At 40.8% G+C, this 14,111-nt stretch overlaps 1 protein-coding gene across 3 annotated transcripts in view; it reads left to right on the forward strand.

The window, feature by feature from the left end:
• The window catches only part of HRH2 (histamine receptor H2), a 128,533-nt gene that overhangs the window by 43,420 nt on the left and 71,002 nt on the right, over positions 1–14,111 (forward strand). The window lies entirely within an intron of this gene.

The raw sequence follows: 14,111 nt of genomic DNA on the forward strand, positions 1-14,111 counted from the left end.
TATTGGGCAGCTATATGATTGTGTAAACTGACCCTTAGTCTATTATGGACAACAAAATATTTTTTTTAATGTTCAAAATAAAGAAACAATTGACTTTCCATAAAACAACTGTACAACATGTAAGTTATCATTACATACTTATTTCTGATCATTTTTACATATTGATTCAATCAAATATCATCATGAATAGCTATAAGGTTAAGATGAGTTTATCATCTAAAGGCTCTAAGAGTGTTACCCCAAGCTACAAATTATATTGTGTAGTGATAAAAGAAAACAGAAGCAGAAACAGCAGTCTAGACCTTTTCCTTAGGCTGTATGTCAGATGTTTTTGTAAAAGGAAGACTGATAGCTCTGTAATTTACTGCTAACACATAAATAAAAGATGCATCTTTGTAAGAGGAAATCTAGATGGATTGAGGTCAATGAATAGAGTTCAACTTTTTAGCTACTTGCCCTTCTTATGCCCTTCTCAGCCATGGTCTATAAGGTCAGCCATCAGTCAGGTCTACTGATGTTTGACAGCATTTAATACCGGTAGGTCTCTGTAGTGAATATAGGCTGAGGATATCATTTTTAGGAAAAACATGGTGGATATCTCTGTCTCCAGGCTGTCTGGGACCCTGTTTGGAATGGATATATCCTCTGGTCCTCTGATTATTTTCCTTTGTCTGTATACCCCCTATACTGTTTTGTATTCTGTTGGTGGTTACTTTACATATCCCTTGGCCCCTAGCTGTGAGGAGCCTCAAGACAGCTTGTTTGCTGATTGGGGTAATCGCGCATATCCTGCCAGTTGGTGCCAACGTGAACAAACAGTTTACATCTTACATATAGTGAAATATGTCCCAGTTTTAGAAATATGTTTTCAGGGCTCCCCTTAGTAGCCATAGTTATATATCCCCCAGAATCATGATCCCCGAATATTAGGCTTTACTTAGAACCCAAACATGACCCCATTGTACCCATAGATTAAGCTGTATGTATCCCTAAGCAGTATGTATCCTATAACTATGTATAACCCCTTCATGGATCCTATCAAAATGTGCATTATAATGTCACCATATCAATAAGGGTACTGCCATCTATGTCACATTGGTTGTGTATGATGGGAGTTATGATTTATGAAGTATCAATCTGTGTTTGAGAGGAGGTTGGGAGGTGGGATGATGTGGGCTGATCTAAGAAGAAGCTGGAAACCTCCTTTCTAACCCAACCCCCTGCTGCACCCATAAAAGTGGTGGGCCCACCCCATCTAGTTGTTACAAGTTTGGGTCCCATTCTGAATGGACTTGTGCCTTTATTTTCTTCCTTGGCCCAGGACGGATTAGGACTTTACTCCACAACGTTAAGTATGGAACTTTTCTGATTTTTATCCCCTTTTATTTTATATAACTGTTTTGCACATTTTGTATGTATATTTCTTTAACAATTTTTGTAATTAAGTATTGTACCTTTTATTTACATTAAAGCCATAACTTTAACCCCTTAACGATGCAGGACGTATATTTACGTCCTGCGCCGGCTCCCGCGATATGAAGCGGGATCGCGCCGCGATCCTGCATCATATCGCTTCCGTCCCGGCGCTCATCAATGGCCGGGACCCGCGGCTAATGCCACACATCGCCGATCGCGGCGATGTGCGGTATTAACCCTTTAGAAGCGGCGGTTCTAAAGTGAAACTGAAAGTATCCCGGCTGCTCAGTCGGGCTGTTCGGGACCACCGCGGTGAAATCGCGGCGTCCCGAACAGCTGATCGGACACCGGGAGGGCCCTTACCTGCCTCCTCGGTGTCCGATCGACGAATGACTTCTCCGTGCCTGAGATCCAGGCAGGAGCAGTCAAGCGCCGATAATGCTGATCACAGGCGTGTTAATACACGCCAGTGATCAGCATAGGAGATCAGTGTGTGCAGTGTTATAGGTCCCTATGGGACCTATAACACTGCAAAAAAATGTAAAAGAAAAGTGTTAATAAAGGTCATTTAACCCCTTCCCTAATAAAAGTTTGAATCACCCCCTTTTCCCATAAAAAAAATAAAACAGTGTAAAAAAATAAATAAATAAACATATGTGGTATTGCCGCATGCGTAAATGTCCGAACTATAAAAATATATCATTAATTAAACCGCACGGTCAATGGCGTACGCGCAAAAAAATTCCAAAGTCCAAAAAAGCGTATTTTGGTCACTTTTTATACCATTAAAAAATGAATAAAAAGTGATCAAAAAGTCCAATCAAAACAAAAATCATACCGATAAAAACTTCAGATCACGGCGCAAAAAATGAGTCCTCATACCGCCCTGTACGTGGAAAAATAAAAAAGTTATAGGGTTCAGAAGAAGACATTTTTAAACGTATAAATTTTCCTGCATGTAGTTATGATGTTTTCCAGAAGTGCGACAAAATCAAACCTATATAAGTAGGGTATCATTTTAACCGTATGGACCTAAAAAATAATGATAAGGTGTAATTTTTACCGAAATATGCACTGCGTAGAAACGGAAACCCCCAAAATTTACAAAATGGCGTTTTTTTTCGATTTTGTCGCACAATGATTTTTTTTTGATGATTTTTGGGTAAAATGACTAATGTCACTGCAAAGTAGAATTGGCGATGCAAAAAATAAGCCATAATTTGGTTTTTAGGTGGAAAATTTAAAGGGTTATGATTTTTAAAAGGTATGGAGAAAAAAACGAAAGTGCAAAAACAGAAAAACACTGAGTCCTTAAGGGGTTAATGCGTAGCCTTGTATGCTCTAACGAACCTATAGCCCTATAGCCTTATATAGATGTATAAGTGTATGTGTGGCTCATGCTGTTACCATAGTTTTGGTGACATAGAGTGCATAGTGTGAGAATCTGTGCATGATTGGAGGCGTTCTATCGGTCTACTGATAGATGGTGGCAGTGTATTGGTGTGTGGGCATGTAAACTGGTTTTGGGGTGTTTGTAACTCATTTTTAGGGCCTATTGTGATAGGTGTGAGTGAAAGTGAGTGTGGAAGCAGCGTACTCCTTTACTGTCACAGCCTAGGTCACGTGTGCAGGGAAGGCACGGGGACCTAAACACAGTGTGTATTTGAGTTGTGTCACTGGCTCAAGGGAGCCGAGAGTGAACGTGCCACGGTGGCAGCTTAGAGTTAGAATAGTAGAGTAAATATTCTGCTGGTTTTTGTGGTTCTTTTGTCCGCTCACTCTTCTCTGAGAGGCGTGGATGTGTCCGTACGCCAGGTCGTGAGGGCTGTACGTGACAGTCTCTTTAACTGTAATGTACACCAATTGGCTATAACATTAAGGGGTTGTCTAGGCAGGAGGTGTTTCTGAATATGTGGCCTGGGCTACATTGAATATTACAAAACAGTATACTTAGACAGTTAACTCCCTTATTGTTGACAGTTTACACAGAGGCCAGTCTCCACCACATTCCTCTTCTTCACTAGTTCTGCTGATGATACATGCGGTGGATATTTCCAATCCACATTTAACATTAGCGAAAGTAGCAAAGAAGAGGATTTGAGCAGGGACTGGGATCTTGAGAAATCTGCAGTGACAGGGGAAGCCAGCCGGGTAAGTATACTGCTTTGTAATTTTCAAAGCAGCCCGAGCCACATATTAAAAACACCCCTTGTTCAGACAATCCCTTTAAAGGTGCCACTGCCCACCCATGTAGTGTAGCCAAGAATCACACAGCAAACCCACATGTGTTTAACACAAACTTATGTAGTTTTAGAATGTAATGCAAGAGAAGCACATGGTTTCTTTCTTTGCTTTGCGGTTCTCAGCTGCACAGCCTATTGCTGTTCTGTGATATGATCATGTACAGTTACCTCAAATCCAATGACAGGTAAAATGACAAGAATGATGGCACCTGTCAAGAATTGGCACATATTAGACAGTAAACAAACAGTTGTTGAAGCTGAAGCAAGAAAATGGGGGATTTTGACAAGGGCAAAATTATATGTGGCAGTCTATATGACTGCCACACTAAAAAAAATTGTTTAGGCACATGACATAGAATACATGGTGTTGACTTGGTCTTCAAATTCATAAAAGCTCACTAAAATCATTTGTGGGATGTGCCACAAAAACAAGTCCAATGTACAGCTTTTCTTAAAGTGTACCCGTCATTTGTAAAAACTTTTTAAATAATGTACATAATAATATTATATGTATATTTGTAATATATTGGTGAAAAAATGTTGTCTTGTCCCTGCAGCTATTGTTTGTGGGTCTCTTTAAGGGAAAACACACTACAGGAAGTGAGGGCAGGACAAGCAGGGCTCTGTGTACTGAGGACAAGCAGGGCTCTGTACACTGACTACTAGCAGGGCTTTGTGCAGCGAGGTCAAGCAGGGCTCTGTGCACTAAGGACAAGCAGCGCTCTGTACACTGAGAACAAGCAGGGCTCTGTGCACTAAGGACAAGCAGCGCTCTGTGCAGTGAGGACATGCAGGTCTCTGTGCAGTGAGGACAAGCAGGACTCTGTACACTGAGGACAAGCAGGGAACTGTGCAGTGAGGACAAGCAGGGCTCTGTGCAGTGAGGACAAGCAGGGCTCTGTGCACTGAGGACAAGCAGGGCTCTGCACACTGAGGACAAGCAGAGCTCTGTGCAGTGAGGACAAGCAGGGCTCTGTGCACTGAGGACAAGCAGGGCTCTGTACACTGAGGACAAGTAGGGCTCTGTACAGTGGGGACAAGCAGAGATCTGTGCTCTGAGGACAATCAGCACTCTGTGCAGTGAGGACAAGCAGGGCTCTGTACACTGAGGACACGCAGGGATCTGTGCAGTGAGGACAAGCAGGGCTCTGTACACTGAGGCCAAGCAGGACTTTGTGCAGTGAGGACAAGCAGGGCTTTGTGCAGTGAGGACAAGCAGAGCTCTGTGCACTGAGGACAAGCATTGCTTTGTACACTGAGGACAAGCAGAGCTCTGTGCAGTGAGGACAAGCAGGGCTCTGTGCACTGAGGACATGCAGGGCTTTGTGCAGTGAGGACAAGCAGGGCTCTTTACACTGAGGACAAGCAGGGATATGTGCACTGAGGACAAGCAGGGCTTTATGCACTCAGGACAAGCAGGGCTCTGTACACTGAGGACAATCAGGGCTCTGTGTACTGAGGACAAGCAGGACTCTGTGCACTGAGGACAAGCAGGACTCTGTGCACTGAGGACAAGCAGGGCTCTGTGCAGTGAGGACAAGCAGGGCTTTGTGCACTCAGGACAAGCAGGGCTCTGTACAATGTGGACAAGCAGGGCTCTGTACAATGAGGACAAGCAGGGCTCTGTACACTGAGGACAAGCAGGGCTCTGTGCAGTGAGTCTCTGTGACACATCTTCAGCTCACACAGCAGGCTGATTGACTAGCCAGGATTATGCACAATTCCAGAAATTTGTCCTATCCAAGACACACAGGCAATACCTGCAGCATTTTGTTTATCTAAAAATATACAAATTTCTAACCAATGTATTTTTGCAAACTACAGGTACTCTTTAAGTGAGTAAAAAAAAGTTAAGACTAAAAAACTTCGAAATAAATCTTATCATAGTATTATCCTTTCCTTTCTTCTCCACATATCAAACTTGAAACTGAAGAATTGTACAAAACTTGTGGCTTCCTTGTAACATGTGCTGTGGCTTCCCTGGATCTACAACTATGTGAAACCTCTGTGGGTACCTGGCTTGTTCCTCATGGTACAAGTAGACTGACACTTCTGAGGTAGTTAATGTCCAATACATAAGTACATGCTTCAAGGGTTTTCTCAGGGGTATGCAGTGGTAAGATGTGCAAATATCCCTTCCCTCATCTACTTTTCCACAGGCAAACTGTGATACAGGCCTCTTTGAGTGTACCCAGAAAGGTGTTCCCAGACGTGAGTCTGTTGTTTGACTAGGCCAGGTCCTAGTAATAGTGGCATCTAGTCTTTCCAGTGAAAAAAGGGCCTGTCAGGTTTGCCATTGTCTCTGAGCTAAAGGTAAGAGAGATGCAGCAGATTATGTAATCTCCATGTGCCCTCTGATAAGATGCCAAAGCTAGACTGAACATGTGCTTTAGGATTCACCCCCTATCCCTGAGGATTGGGGTGGAGACAGGACAGTCCTTAGCACCAAGGTTCTAAGTATTGAAAATTAAACTCTTACACTTATATCAGGCTTAGTGCATGCAGACTGTATAAAAAGACATAGAAAACTTCCCTTCCTAACCCTTCACATACTGGTACATCATGGGTTGGATTAGGAGAGAATGGTGCGGGTTCACAAGATGGCAGATGCTTACTGCTATCAGCAGCTGACATCTGCCGGTAATGACTTACATCGGAGATTGCTCTGATGTCAATCATTTAAATGGTTAAAAACTGCAATCTAAATAGATCCCCTAATTTAAACATTAAATGCCGGTTATCCCAGGCATCTGGTGGACCCATCAGCAACCCTGCTCTGTAACCATGGGGTGCTGATGGGTTGCAGGGGAAGCGCAGGGCCTTACCTCTCCTTCTAAATCTTTCCTGGGTCTGGGATTAGTAAAGTTGGGCTTTGGCAGGCTTTAGCATTTGCGTACATATAGCATAGATCAATGTACTGAAATAGAATTACATTGATCTATGTAAGATGGCTTATAATGGGCCCCTTGGGGGGGGGGGGGGGGGGGGGGCTGAGAGTACAAACTTTTTTTTTTTTATATTTTTAAAAAATCCTTCCTTCCAATTCAAATTTTAATCACTTCTCTTTTCACATTTTTTTAAATTAAAACAATGTAAAAAAAAAATCATATTTGGTATTGCCACGTGTGTAATTGTCCAAATTATTAAATCACTGCATTCCTGTCCTACATGGTCAATGGTGTAAATGTAAAAAAAAAACTTCTAAAAGCAAAAATTTCAGATTTTTGGTCACATCACGTCGCAGAAATTTTTTTATAAAAAGTGATTAAAAAGCCATAGCTACAAAAAAAAAAAAAAAAAAAGCTCTGGCACAAAAAAAAATAAACTCTAACACAGCTCTGTAGGTGAAAAAAAAAAGTTATAAGGGTCATAACATGACAATGAACATATTTTAAAGGGGAACTCCGGTGGAAAGAAGTAGAAAACAAATGTTTTCACACCAACTGGTGCCAGAAAGTGAAACAGATTTGTAAATTACTTCTTTTAAAAAATCTTAATCCTTCCAGTACTTATCAGCTGTTGTATACTGCAGAGAAATTTGTGAATTTCTTTCCAGCCTGACAACAGTGATCTCTGCTGACACCTCTGTCTGTGTCAGGAACTGTCCACATTACAAGCAAATCCCCATAGAAATCCTTTCCTGCACTGGACAGTTCCTGACAGAGGTGTCAGTAGAGAGCACTGTTGTAAGGCTGGAAAGTCTATCTGTAGTATACAGCAAATGAAAAGTACTTGAAGGGTTAAGATTTTTAAATAGAAGTGATATACAAATCTGTTTAACTTTCTTGCACAAGTTGATTAGAATTTTTTTTTCTCCATCGGAGTTCCCCTTTAATTTTTTTTACGTTTTCTATTTTTTTTTAACCAGAAAAGGAAACATAAATTTGCTGGGTTGTGAAAAGGTTAAAGAGATAGACCTGAGAACACAACAGGAAACCTTTCAGTCCACATCCACTCAAACATTGTTCAGAGTAGCAAAAGATAACTTGGATAGCTCTGGGATACCACATTTTGAGTCTCTAAGTAGATTTATTAGCATAAAAGCATAATGAGACTTTTAATTTTTTGCTGCATTTCTATGCCCATTTACTTTTATAGATGTAGCACCTTATGGAGTTTTTAACTGTTTGAGAGAACTGGATAAATATCCAAAGCAGGTCTTTGCTTGTAATTTTAAAGTGTTTTGAAAAGTTTACATGCAAACAATTGCACCAAAATGCATCAGCTTTGAAGCCAGCAGAATTGTGTGCTCACAAAAGTATAGTACAGACTATAAATCATGAACTTATTTCATATAAACTGTACAATAGTTATTAGATGTGGATGCAGACTTAAATATCAGGTTTAAGAGTCACACGTGGCATATTTTGCTGCATATTTGCTGCTGCGTATTTTCCTTCTCAATGAAGTTATTGGGTAGGAGTACTCCATTTGAAAACATTTTTTTTAATCAACTGATGCCAAAAAGTTAAACAGATTTGTAAATTACTTATATTTATAAATCTTAATCCTTCCAGTACTTATCAGCTGCTGTATCATTTTTATATTTTTTTCTGTCTGACCACAGTGCTCTCTGCTGACACCTCTGTCAGTGGTTTGCTACTACTCTGGACAGTTTCTAAAATGGACAAAGGTCTCCGCAGAGAGCACTGTGGTGAGACAGAAAGGAAAAAAAAAACTTCATGTGGAGCATACAGCAGTTGATAAGTAGTGGAAGGATTAAGCTGAGTACCCCTTTAAGTAAATGCCTGATCTTGAATATCGCAGAAAGTGCAGTGGCAAAGGGTCCTGCTTTAGCAGTCAGCTTTCCCACAATAAATGTGTTTTGGGAAATGGATGATTATATGGACAAAATTTCTTTTTTTTTACCATTTGAATTGGAGATTGATCTAGATAAAAACAGGTTCAGATTAAAGGACATTGTTTTAACCCCTTAAGGACTGAGGGTGTACTTATACGCCCTGGTTTTAGAGTCCTTAAGGACTGAGGGTATGTGGGTACGCCCGTGGGAATTCCAGGGGACTGGAATGCCTGCAGAAATCCTTCAGCAGGCATCCCAGCACATAGCCGATGGGGGATCCTGAGACACCCATGTTGGCGATCGCCACAAATCGCCGGTCATTTTAGACCGGCAATCTGCAACGATTCCGGGTCATGCGGGTCTCTGGTGACCCAGAAAATAAAGGGGATCGGGGCTGTCCAAGACACCCACTATCCCCCTGAAGGGATAGGAGTGAGGTGGCAGGGGTGCCACCCCTCCTATCCCTGCAATTGGTCGGCCAGAAGCGACCAACCAATAGCAGATAGGGGGTGGGGAGATAAAGTTCAGTTTCCCCGTTCCCCCCCCCACAGTAGTCCGGAAAGAACGGGGGAACTGTCCGGTGACCGGCGCCAGAAGTCACTTACCATCAGCGGTGGCGATCAGCGGCGGCAGCGGGCAGCGATGACTTGTGGCAGGCTCCCTGGTGCAGACTAAGTGAGTTGGTGAGTTGCCTAGCAACATCTGGAGGGCTACAGTTTGGAGATCACTATACAGTGGTCTCTAAACTGTAGCCCTACAGATGTTTCAAAACTACAACTCCCAGCATATCCAGACAGCTGTTTGCTGTCTGGGCATGCTGGGATTTATAGTTTTGCGACATCTGGAGGGCCACAGTTTGGAGATCACTGTGCGGTAGTCTCTAAACTGTGGCCCTCTAAATCTTGCAAAACTACAACTCCCAGCATGCACGAACAGCAAACGGCTGTCTCGCCATGCACTTGGGCGGATTTACAGTCAGTTTCCTACTTCAAGTTTGAGCTGCGGCAAATTCTCCGCAGCAGATCAAACTCCTAGCGGGAACCTCACTGTAACCCCCCGCCAGTGTGAATGTACCCTATAAACACTACACTACACTAACACATAATAAAGGGTAAAACACTACATATAAACCCACCCATTTTGGAAACTACACCCTTCACGGAACGTAACAAGGGGTAAAGTGAGCATTAACACCCCATAGGTGCTTGACAAATTTTTGGTAATGTTGGATGGGAAAAAAAATGTTTTAACTAAAATGCTGGTGTTACCCTAGATTTTTCATTTTCCCAAGGAAAAATAGGAAAAAAGCCCCCCAAAATTTGTAACCCCCTTTCATCTGAGTAAGAACATACCCCATATGTGGATGTAAAGTGCTCTGCGGGCAAACTACAATGCTCAGAAGAGAAGGAGCAACATTGGGCTTTTGGAGAGAAAATTTGTCCGGAATTGAAGGCCATGTGTGTTTACCAAGCCCCCATATTGTCAGAACAATGGACCCACACCACATGTGACCCCATTTTGGAAACTACACCCCTCACATAATGTAATAAGGGGTACAGTGAGCATTTACACTCCACATGTGTCTGACATATTTTTGGAACAGTGGTCCATGAAAATGAAAAATTAAATGTTTCTTTTGCACAGCTCACTGTTCCAAAGATCTGTCAAATGCCAGTGGGATGTAAATGCTCACTGCACCCCTTATTAAATTCTGTGAGGGTGTAGTTTCCAAAATGGGGTCACATGTGGGGGGGGGGGTCCACTGTTCTGGCAATACGGGAGCTTTGTAAATGCTCATGGCCCACGACTTCCATTCCAAACAAATTCTTTCTCCAAAAGCTCAATGTGGCTCCTTCTCTCCTGATCATTGTAGTGCACCAGCAGAGCACTTGATGTCCACACATAGGGTATTTCCATGTGGGGTTACAAATTTGGGGGGCATTTTCTCCTATTACCCCTTGTAAAAAAAATTACATTTGGGGGAAAAAAAACTGCATTTTGGTGAAAAAAAAAAAGTAATTTACACATCTGACTTTAACGAAAAGTCGTCAAACACCTGTAGGGTGTTAAGGCTCACCGTACCCCTTTTTACGTTCCTTGAGGGGTGTAGTTTCCAAAATAGTATGCCATATGTGTTGTTGTGTTTTTTTTTTTTTTCTGTTCTGGCACCATGGGGGCTTTTCAAATGCGGCATGCCCTTGAAAAACCATTTCAGCAAAATTCACTCTCGAAAATCCCAATGTCGCTCCTTCCCTTCTGAGCCCTCTAGTGCACCCAATGAGCACTTTACGTTCACATATGAGGTATTTCCGTACTCGAGAGAAATGGGGTTACACATTTTGGGGGATTCCTCTCCTTTTACCCCTTGTAAAAATTCAAAAAATGGCTCTACAAGAACATGCGATTGTAATTGAATATTTAGAATTTTCTCCTTCACCTTGCTGCTGGTCCTGTGAAACACCTAAAGTGTTAACAAACTTTCTGAATGTCATTTTGAATAATTTGAGGGGTGCAGTTTTTATAATGGGGGTAATTTATGGGATATTTCTAACACGAAAGCCACTCAAATCCACTTCAAACTGAACTGGTCCCTGAAAAATTCAGATTTTGAAATGTTCGTGAAAAATTGGAAATCTGCTGCTGAACTTTGAAGCCCTCTGATGTCTTCCAAAAGTAAAAATATGTCAACTTTATGATGCAAACATAAAGTAAACATATTTTGTATGTGAATTCATATATAATTTATTTGGAATATCCATTTTCCTTACAGGCAGAGAATTTCAAAGTTAGAAAAATGCTAAATTTTCATGAAACTTGGGGATTTTTCATGCAAGAAAGGATGCAAGTAACGATGAAAATTTACCACTATGTTAAAGTAGAATATGTCATGATAAAACAATCTCGGAATCAGAATAACAGTAAAAGCATCCCAGAGTTATTAATGCATAAAGTGACAGTGGTCAGATTTGCAAAAAAGGGCTCAGTCCTCAAGGGGTTAAATAGGACTAGTAGTTATACAGTATGTCTGCTTGTACTCCTTTAACTCTTTTTGACAAATGGAAGTAACTATGTCCTTTGTTAAAAAGGAGGATCATGATTAGAAAAAATGCACCACACTTGTCCACAGGTTCTGGGTAATACTGCAGCTTAGTTGTTTTCACTTCAATAGACCAACACACACAATCTATGGACAAGAGTGGGACTGTTTTTGCAAGAAAGAAGCAGCGTTTTTTATCCTGCACCACGTTAATGGTTGGTTCCTGCCTATGGACTTACAGTTATGTCTAAACCAGATCTATCACCATTTTTGTCTTAGACATATTGACAAATCTGGGTCACAGTGTGTATACCTGTACCATCTGTAGCACATACTGTCTGTAATATGCACTGCTGTAATGGCCTGAAATCAGGGGTATCACCAATTCCAGCCTTTTCTCCCCTTAGATGCCACAGTCAATGTCAGTGGCGTAAACAGAATGTAAGAACATTCTATGAAAATAAATCCTACCTTTTATACCTAAAGACATTTTCAAAAGAGCTGAAATTTTGTATTGTGTAATAAAATGTGATTTGCAGACTTGTATGAATCTTCTTTACAAACAATTACTAGCAAAACTAAAATAACGAAATTAAAGAAAAAAACAAATAAAAAAATATAAGCATACATGGTATTAAAAGAATTCTAATGAATTGTACTTAAATAAAAAGAACATGATTTAACCTCTTAAGGACACAGCCCATTTTGGCATTGAAGACACAGCCAGTTTTCATTTTTTTCCTCCTCACCTTCTAAGAGCCATAACTATTTTTATTTGTTTGTATCCATAGATCCATATCAGGGTTTGTTTTTTGCAACACCAGTACTTTGTAAGTCACTTTTAATTTTATTATAAAATGTACCATAACACCTAAAGGTGTGTAAAACACACCAGCATGTGAAACCTCAAGGAAAAAAAACTACTAAAATATATAAAGTAGTTAAAAATATTTTATAATATTTAATAAAGGGTATGCATACAAAATTAAGCAATAAAATAGTATATATAAATATATATTAAAAGAGAGGGAGTACTGGGGTAAGATGACCTGTATAAGTAAGGAGACAAATAGATAAATAGATATTACATAGATATATAGCACAGAAGCCTGGCTTCGCTGCATAAAGTGATAATGCTATCAAAGTGCAGTTTCAAATAAATGAAAAAGATGCAACAACCAGTGCTAAATGAATACATAAGAAAAATATGCTCATGTAATACGTGAAATAAATCAAAGTACATAAAAAGGAAAGAAGGTGACCATGAGAATAGCAGGAAATAACTGTGAGAATAGCATAAAATGTGTCAGCAGATAAGAACCATTTGGCCCATCTAGTCGGCCCAATAATCTGAATCCTATCCCTATCTTATATGAAGGATAGCCTTATGTCTATCTCATGCATGCTTAAACTCCTTCCCTGTATTTGCAGCTACCACTTCTGCAGGAAGGCTATTCCATGCATCCACTACCCTCTCAGTAAAGTAATACTTCCTGATATTACTGCATGAACCTTTACCCCTCTAATTTAAAACTATGTCTTCTTGTGGTAGACTATGTCCTCTTGTGGTAGGCAGCAGGTAATACAAATGGCAGGCTCATGCAAAAAAAGCAGGACTCACCCTACAACTCCGACGCGTTTTCCCAGGAGCGGCTTTATCCAGGAGCTTTATAAAATGTACCTTGCTACCAAAAACAAATTTCTAGTAGTTTGGTTTATTCGCTGTGTACTTCATGGTAAAAAAAAGACATGATCTCTTTATTCTGTTGGTCAATACAGTCTGGCGAGGGCTCCTCTGATTCGCCATTGCTGCAGATTTTTTTAGGGGGGGGGGGGGACAACCAGGGGGATACCAGCAAGGATCCCTACAAGTAATTAATTTGTCTCAGTGCCGCCTCACGGACTCACACGTGAGGGTCCTTGGTCGGGGCTTTTCATTTGTCCCAACAGGGAACTTTGAATGGTTCACTTGGACCAAGGACCTTTATCTGTTTGTGAGCAAACTTAAATGGCATTAATTTCATAAAATCAAGATAGAAAACAGTGCCAAGAGTTGGGGATTGGTTTAAATGAACTTCCAGCAGTACTTGACTTGTCCTCTTTACTTGATGAAAACTCTAGAAATAGAGGTGAAGGCCCATTCACTACCTGTAAACTGAAGAACAAGTCTTTTGCACCTTTGGGAGAAGCATCATGTCTTGATATATTCCTTGAGTTGGTGATCAAAAACATAAGAACAATTACTGTCTGCGGTTAGAATGAATTTTTCCAATGAAGAGAAGAAAGCGATGAAACAACTTCAAATTAATGAACATCTTATCATCAAAGCAGCAAAGGGGGTAACATAGTAGTTATGGACTGTCAATATGTACACATGTGCAATAGGCTACTTGATGATAGATCGACTTACGAGATTCTAGTGATCCTACAAATAAATATAAACAAGAGCTGGTAGACATTCTAGCACAGGCAAAATAGAGTAAACTTATTAGTGATCAAGAATTTGAATTTTTGCTACCTAAAACTACTATTGTCCCCACCTTCTATGCCCTGCCCAAAGTCCACAAGGGGGTTACTCCCCTGAAAGGACGACCCATAGTAGCAGGGATAGGAG

This window comes from Hyla sarda, chromosome 4 (genome assembly GCF_029499605.1).
Source record: "Hyla sarda isolate aHylSar1 chromosome 4, aHylSar1.hap1, whole genome shotgun sequence".
NCBI lineage: Eukaryota > Metazoa > Chordata > Amphibia > Anura > Hylidae > Hyla > Hyla sarda.